This window comes from Nicotiana attenuata, unplaced genomic scaffold (genome assembly GCF_001879085.1).
Source record: "Nicotiana attenuata strain UT unplaced genomic scaffold, NIATTr2, whole genome shotgun sequence".
NCBI lineage: Eukaryota > Viridiplantae > Streptophyta > Magnoliopsida > Solanales > Solanaceae > Nicotiana > Nicotiana attenuata.
This window is the reverse complement of record NW_017670751.1, coordinates 286264-294358: the sequence shown is the minus strand read 5'-3', so window position 1 is coordinate 294358 and position 8095 is coordinate 286264.

The following is an 8095-nucleotide window of genomic DNA, read 5'->3' as shown; positions in this document are numbered from 1 at the left end:
GGTCGCAGAATAACTTTGTGGGCCGCAGAGTGAGGCAGTCATTTGGGCTATTTTTTATGTTATTTTTGCTGCCCATTGTGTGGTCGTAGGACAATTTCGTGGGCCACACTTTGATCGCATATTCAGCCTCGAGATTTTTCAGATGGCGGTTCTGCGGTGCATTATGCGACCACAGAACAGGTCTGCGGACAGCAGACTGGTTGCAGACCGAGGCATAAAATATTAGTTTCGAAGGACAAATTATGTGGCCCATTTTGCGGACCGTAAAATAATTATGCGGTTGCATATGCGACAATAGATCCTGTTCTGGGGCTTCGTTTTGGGTTTTGTATAACCCGGCCCAATTTTGTTATATAAGCACTTTGTATGATTTTTCTTGTAAAATCTAATACTTTTGGAGTGAGAGAGAGTGCTTAGCGTGGGGAAGTGTTCTTCAACCTATTATCTATCAATTCTTGCTCAAATCATTGAAGATTAACAAGTAAATTCACTAAGTCTTCACCTTAAAGGTAAGAATCTATGCCCTAGCTCTTAAATTCGAAATTCTTCTAACAATGGGTAACTAGCAAACCATCGTTGGGTAAGGGAGTGTTTATCTTGCATGCATGTGTGGTAAAAGAGTGTAGAAGCATAGTGAGATAAAAATGGTAAAAAATTGGGAGTAGGATGATGGAATCTTTCACAAAAGGGTCTTTAAACATAATGTACACCTAGTGTTTGGTAATCTGCTCAAATGAGCTAGAATCATGATCATCATTCTAACTTTTGGTTCAACTTATTATACTCCTAAAATAGATTGAGGTTGCTAAGAGTTCCTGATTATTATAGAATTTAAGGAAGCTCTATTGAGGTATGTATGGCTAAAACTCCCCTATTCTTAGAATTGAACCCCTTGGTGTTCATGCAATCGGTGTAAGTCCCAAATTGATTGTTATAGAAATTGCTATTCCAAAGGTGCTTGCGTTGAAAAATATATGTCAATATGTGTTCCCGTGCTTTCACCATGTTATCATCTCATGTGAGGATGTGTTAAAAATGTTTAATATGCACTGAAAATGCATAGACTTCAATTCAAAATTCAAATAAAGATTGTGATTACAAAATTGTGTGAAAATCCTCTATGTGCCTTAGATTCTGATTTCTTCATGTGTGTAATCAAAGTCTTCAATGAATGGCCTTGTCACTGTTGATATGATAATAATGTGGAATTGTGAAAAAGAGAACTTGAATCTATGAAATGCGGCCAAATGCCAAGTATGATATAATAATTGTTGCCACTAGTGCCGATGAACTGAAAGATGTGAAAGAAGTATGAAATGAGATCATTGATAGAAAATGGTAATGTCTCGGGTGAGACGGCCTAGCCGATCGGGCAGTGACCGGACACTATGCCTCACACATGATTGTAATTCTGCTGGAAATTGAAACTAGAATTTGAGAATGAAATTGTGATTATAGTTAATGTCTCAAATGAGACGACCTAGCTGATCGGGTCATGATCGAACTCCGCGTATGAATGCAGTGGTATTGTGGATGATGGCTTATCAGTATTAAAGGTGTCCCAACCTAAAGTCATGGAAATTTATTTGAAAGCCTATGCGATTCGTAATTTGATGTTTTGGCGTTGTTTAAGGCTCTTATTGATTTATGACTTCTTCCTTCTTGTATTATTGTTCATTCTAATGAGATGGTATTTAGTTATACATACTAGTACTATTCGACAATACTAACGTCCCTTTTGTAGGGGGCGCTGCATCTTTAAATGGATGCAGGCAGTTCCATAGCAGACAGTGTTGATTGCAGTTAGCGGTGCGTCCTTTTCCCAGCAGAGTCGGTGAGCCCCATTTCATCCCGGGGTCATGTACTATATCTTTTGTTCTTATTTTTTTATGTTCTGAGGTATAGCCGGGGCCTTATTGTCGGCATTGTCGTAACTCTCTTTTGTATCTTTAGTGGCTCCGTATACACTATTTGGTCAGTATATGGGTGTTAGAAAGGTCAGTGAATTATGTTGTGGTATAGACTTTTGTTCCACTCAATCATAAGAATGTGTGTGTATTTTGAAACTTAACAATGATGTAACTAATGAAATGACTTAGTAATGTATATATCATTTTCCTACTGCCTGGTTAATGAAAACATGCCTTCTCTTGATCATAAGTGAGTTGGATAGAAAGTGTCTAACAGGCTTGCTCGACCTGGTTCACTCGGTTGAGCACCGGTCGCGCTCCCCGAGTTTGGGGTGTGACAAAAACCTAGCCATTTTAGCCTCATCTTTCTTCATAAAGTTAGCTTGGGTCATAGCCATATCCATAGCCTTAAAGAACTCATCCACATACATGGACCCTTGCTTCAATGTTTGAAGATGTTGTTGTATCTCTCTTTTAAAGTGTGCTGGTACAAATCTCTTTCTCATCACCCTTTTCATCTAAGTCCATGTAGCAATTGGTGCTTGTCCTTCTTGCAATCTGTCCCTAATAAGCTTTTTCCACCAAATAACAGCATAGTAAGAAAACTCAACAACAGCAAGTTTAACCTTCTTACCCTCAGAGTAGTTGTGAAAGTCAAAGATGGCTTCAAGCTTTCTCTCCCAATCAAGGTACAAGTCAGGATCCCACGTTCCCTTGAAATATGGCATCTTCATCTTTATAGTACTTATATCATCATTTTCTACTCTACCTATTCGTCCCCTCCTATCTCTTCCCACCCTATCAAAATCAATATCATTAAAATCATCTATAGTGTTTTCTTGATTTACAATTGGAGCAAGGGGTAGATTTCTCCTAGCTTGGGGCCTAATATTATTTTCCCTCCTATGTTCAGCTATTGTATCATTTTGCTCAGCAATGGTATCCCTCATCTATTGGAGATGCAAATTCCACCTTTTGAATTATTGATGCATAGCTTGCGAGGTAAAATAATTTCTTGCTTTTATTTCGGCTTTTTGGAGTACCCTTCTTTCATCATCACTACCTGTACACGACATCTTAAATATTTAAACTGTATTGCACAAATTGGCTTTTTCCTCTATTATTCTCACACACACTTTGCCTTTGTTCCTCTCGAAATAACCTTTGAACAAAATACTTTGTAGAGTTATAGTTAAACCCAACTCATATGAAGTTCTTAGTAGTAAAATTTAGATTTTAGGGGAACAAATTGTAATGACCCGGCTGGTCGTTTTAAGAGTTATAGCCCCGTTCCCCCATTTCGTACTTCTCGTGTGTTCTACAACTGTATTATGACTTATCGGGTTAGTTGGTACGGGTCCGGAATGGTTTTGGAGTGAATTGAGACACTTAGTCTCTTATTTGAAAGCTTAAGTTGGAAAAATTGACCGAATGTTGACTTATGTGTAAGAGACCGTGGATTTGAATTTTGATGGTCCCGTTAGCTTCGTTAAATGATTTTGGACTAGGGAGAACGTCCGGAATGTGATTTGGAGACCCGTGGTAGAATTAGGCTTGAATTGGCGGAAGTTAGAATTTTGGCGATTTTGGTCGGCAGTGGAAATTTTGATATCGGGGTCGGAATGGAATCCGGAAGTTGGAGTAGGTTTATGGAATCCGTAAATTTCGAACCTAGTTTGATAGGTTTTGGCATCGTTTGCAGAATTTAGAAGTTTAAAAGTTCTAAGGCTTGAATCCGAGGGTAATTTTGTGTTTTGATGTTGTTTTGAGCGATCCGAAGGTTTGACTATGTTCGGATGATTTTATGGGATGTGTCGGTATGTTTGTATGAGGCCCTGGGGACCTCGGGGTGGTTAACAGAAGGTTTGGAACTAGAAAAATGCAATTGAAGCTACTGGTTCTGGTGCCTTCCGCACCTGCAGAGTGGGAGCCGCAGGTGCGAGCCCGCAGGAGCGACTGAGTAGCCGCAGATATGGCTATGGAGGACCTTGGCAGGAACCACAGGTGTGAATGCATTCCCGCACCTGCGGGAGTCGCAGATGCGGTCTAGAGGCGTAGAAGCGATCCCAAGGATTTTAAGTGATTTCCTCAAAAGCGGAGCTTGGTCTCCACATGCGGTCCCGCAGACGCGGTGAAGGGACCGCAGGTGTGGCTTCGCTTGATAGAATATATAAATAGAGGACTTCGTGATTTTTCCTCATTTACACCATTTTCAACTTGGACTTTGGAGCTTTTGAGGTAATTTTTGAGGGGGATTCAAGGATTTTCATCGAGATTCGGGATGTTTGGAGGCCAGTTGGAGAAACAAAAGCATTGCGGAGTAGGATTTTGCTCGGATTGAGGTGAGTAACAGTTGTAAATCTAGTCTTGAGGGTATGAAGCCCGGGACATTCTGTCTTGTCTTTATTTTGGAGGTGACGCACATGCTAGGTAACGGGCGTGTGGACGTGCATCGAGGGAATTGTGACCTGGTCCGCCCTGTATAGACTGTAAAGTTGAACAACAAGCTGTTAGCTATACGCCCTCTATGTGTTATGGGAATTTATTGTAAATCATGATAGAAACCATGTCTAGGCTATGTGTTGGTACTGTTGAATCCCACAGAGGCTGCGTTACTTGCTGAATTGCCTGTTATGTGCTAATTGTACTCAGTCAAAGTTTTTACACGTATATCATATCTTAGTCTCTGTTATTCTATGTGATACTTCATGTTATTTCTGTTTGGGCTGATTTTTCCTGATTTATGAGAGCCCGAGAGACTGGAGAGATTGATGACTAAGTGAGGCCGAGGGCCTGTTTGTGAGGATATTCATGGGATCGGGTTGCACGCCGCATCATGTTTTATTGATTTACTCCATGATTGGCTTGATATAGCGGTTGGTCTGAAGGAGCCCCTCCGGAGTCTGCACACCCCCAGTGAGCGCAGGTACTTACTGAGTGCAAGTGCCGAGTGCGACTGTCGAGTGCCGAGTGCCGAGTGCTGAGTGATTTTGAGGAATGAGTGACTGGGAGGAATGCGTGATTCTGAGGTTGGAGTGATTGGAAGGACTAAGAGATGATTGCCTGAGAGGTATTATATGATTACATTATTAATGCACACAGTTTCCTTATATCTATGTTTCAAAAACGGTTGAAAGGTATTCTTATATGGTTGATCGAGGAGGTTGTTGATAGTCCTCGCAGCAGTTTGGAGATAGGGAGGTAGCTGCCCGGCGTTCGCAGCCTTGCTTTTCTTCTTCCCTATCTTTCTTGAGTTGTATTTTGGATTTCAGACTATGTTAAATCTTGTTATGGTCAGACCAGTTCTACTAGATGCTCATGACTTAGTGACACCCTGATGTTTGTGGCTTTTGTTTAGTATTTCTATATTGAGTTTAACTTATATTTCTTTTATGAAAAATTCTATTATAAAAAGGTTTTTGGCTATCATTTAATGAGTTATTGAAGTATTGTGATAGTCGGTTGGCCTAGTACCATCGATACGCGCCACCACGACCGAGTTGAGTTTAGGATCGTGACAAGTTGGTATCAGAGCCTAGGTTACATAGGTCTCACAAGTCATGAGCAGGTTTAGTAGAGTCTTGCAGATCGGTGCGGAGATGTCTGTACTTATCTTCGAGAGGCTGCAGAACCCTTAGGAAACTTCACATTCTTGAATTCTTTTCGTGCGAATCTGTTGATACTAGTAACTAAACTTCTGTTATTTTATTCTCTTATAGATGGTGAGGACATGTGCAACCGGTCAGGACGGACAACAACCAGTACCACCAATTAGGGCCGCAAGAGGTCGAGGTCGCGGTAGAGGCTGTGATAGGGGCAGGGGTGTAGCCCGCACAGCAGTGAGGGCAGCACCTATAGATCCACTAGTTGCCCCAATACAAGATCAGGTTCAAGTTATGGATGCACCATCGGGACCAACTCAAACACTACCTGTGCCCTTCGTGATTCCAGGTCTTTAGGAGACCTTAGCTCAGATTCTAACCGTATGCACCAGTCATGCTGAAGCGGTCTCTCTTTCTAATACAACAACCACTTCCTAGGCTAGGGGAGGCACTCAGACTCCCGCCGCCGCACACTCGAGCAGGTTGTTCAGGGATTCCAGACAGCGTGGTCACCACCAGCACAGCCGGTTGCACCTGCTCAGGACTATGTGGTTCCAATCATGCCCGATGATAAGCATCATAGATTGGAGAGGTTTGGTATACTTGAGCCACTAACTTTCAGCAGTGCAGAGGGCGAGGATGCCCAGGGTTTCTTGGATAAATGTCAGAGAATTCTCCGTACAACAGGTATTCTGGAGACCAATGGGGTGTCATTCACTACCTTTCAGTTCTCTGGAGCTGCCTTCATTTGGTGGGAGGCTTATGAGAGGTGTAGGCCTATTGGTGCAACGCCCCTTACTTGGCAACAATTCTCCATTCTCTTCATGGAGAAGTATGTACCGTAGTCAAGCAGAGAGGAGCTGCGCAAACAGTTTGAGCAGTTGCGCCAGGATGATATGACGGTGATGCAGTATGAGATGAGATTTTCTAAGTTGGCTCGTCATGCTATTTTGTTGGTTCCCATAGACAGCGAGAGGATCAGGAGGTTCGTTGATGGCCTCACATATCAGCTGCGGATTCTTATGACCAAGGAAAGTGTGTCTGGTGCTTCTTTTGAGGAGGTGGTTGACATTGCTCGGGATATAGAGTCGATTCGCCGCCAGGAGCGAGTCGAGAGGGAGGCCAAGAGGCCTCAAGGATCTGGTAGTTTTGGTGGTGTTCCTTCTGGAGGTCAGTTTCACCACGGCAGTGGCCGTCTCTTCAGGCATGCTCAGACAGCTCGTCCAGCCCAGCGTGGTGCATCATCTGGCCATGGTTCTCATAGTTCTCATCAGGGCCATTCATCACTCAGTGCCTTCCCAGCCCAGAGTTCGTCCTGTGTTCCATCGGTTCAGGGCTCCTCTATGCCAGGTCCTTCTACCAGTTATCCCGGTGCTCGGGGCTCCCTTCAGTCCCTATCACCAGCGCTAGGGAGTTGTTTCAAGTATGGGGAGCATGTGTGGAGGCAGTGTCCTCGCCGTCATACAGGTTTAGCACAGCAGAGGAGTCAGGCGGCATCTTTAGCTCTAGTTACTTCACCACCCGCCTAGCCAGCTTGGGGTGGAGCTTAGTCAACTAGGGGTCACCCTAGAGGGGGAGGTCGATCAGGCTGCAGTCAAGCCCATTTATATGCACTCCCTGCCAGACCCGATGCTATTGCTTTAGATGATGTGATCACAGGTATTATCTCAGTTTGCCACAGGGATGCCTCTATATTATTTGATCCTGGTTCCAGTTTTTCATATGTGTCGTCGTATTTTGCTCATTATTTGGATACGCCCCGCAAGTCTCTTGTTTCATGTGTTCATGTATCTATATCGGTGGCGATACTATTGTTGTGGATGGTTTATATCGGTCGTGTATAGTGACTATTGGGGGATTAGAGACTAGAGTTGATCTGTTGATGCTTATTATGGTTGATTTTGTTGTGATATTAGGCATGGATTGGTTGTTTCCGTGTCATGGTATTCTGGACTGTCACGCTAAGACGGTGACGTTGGCTATGCCGGGGTTGTCACAGGTTGAGTGGCGATGTTCATTGGAGTATGTTCCCAGTAAAGTAGTCTCATTCTTGAAGGCCCGACGGATGGTTGGGAAGGGTTGTCTTTCTTATTTGGCCTTTGTGAGGGATGTCGGTGCAGAGGCTCCTTCGATTGATTCAGTTCCAGTGGTGACAGATTTTCTGGATGTGTTTTGTGCAGACCTGTCGTGCATTCTGCCGGACAGGGATATTGACTTCGGTATTGATTAGGTGTCGGGCACTCAACCCATTTCTCTTCTATCGTATCGTATGGCACCGGCGGAGTTAAAAGAACTGAAGGAGCATCTTCAGGAAATCCTTAATAAGGGGTTTATTCAATCCATTGTGTCACCTTGGGGTGCACCAGTTCTATTTGTGAAGAAGAAGGATGGAACAATGAGAATGAGTATTGATTACAGGCAATTGAACAAAGCCACAATCAAGAACAAGTATCCCTTGCCTCGTGATGATGATTTATTTGACCAGCTTCAAGGAAGGAGGGTGTTCTCCAAGATCGACTTGAGGTCAGGGTATCACCAGTTGAAGATTAGGGACTCCGATATTCATAAGACAGCTTTCTGGAC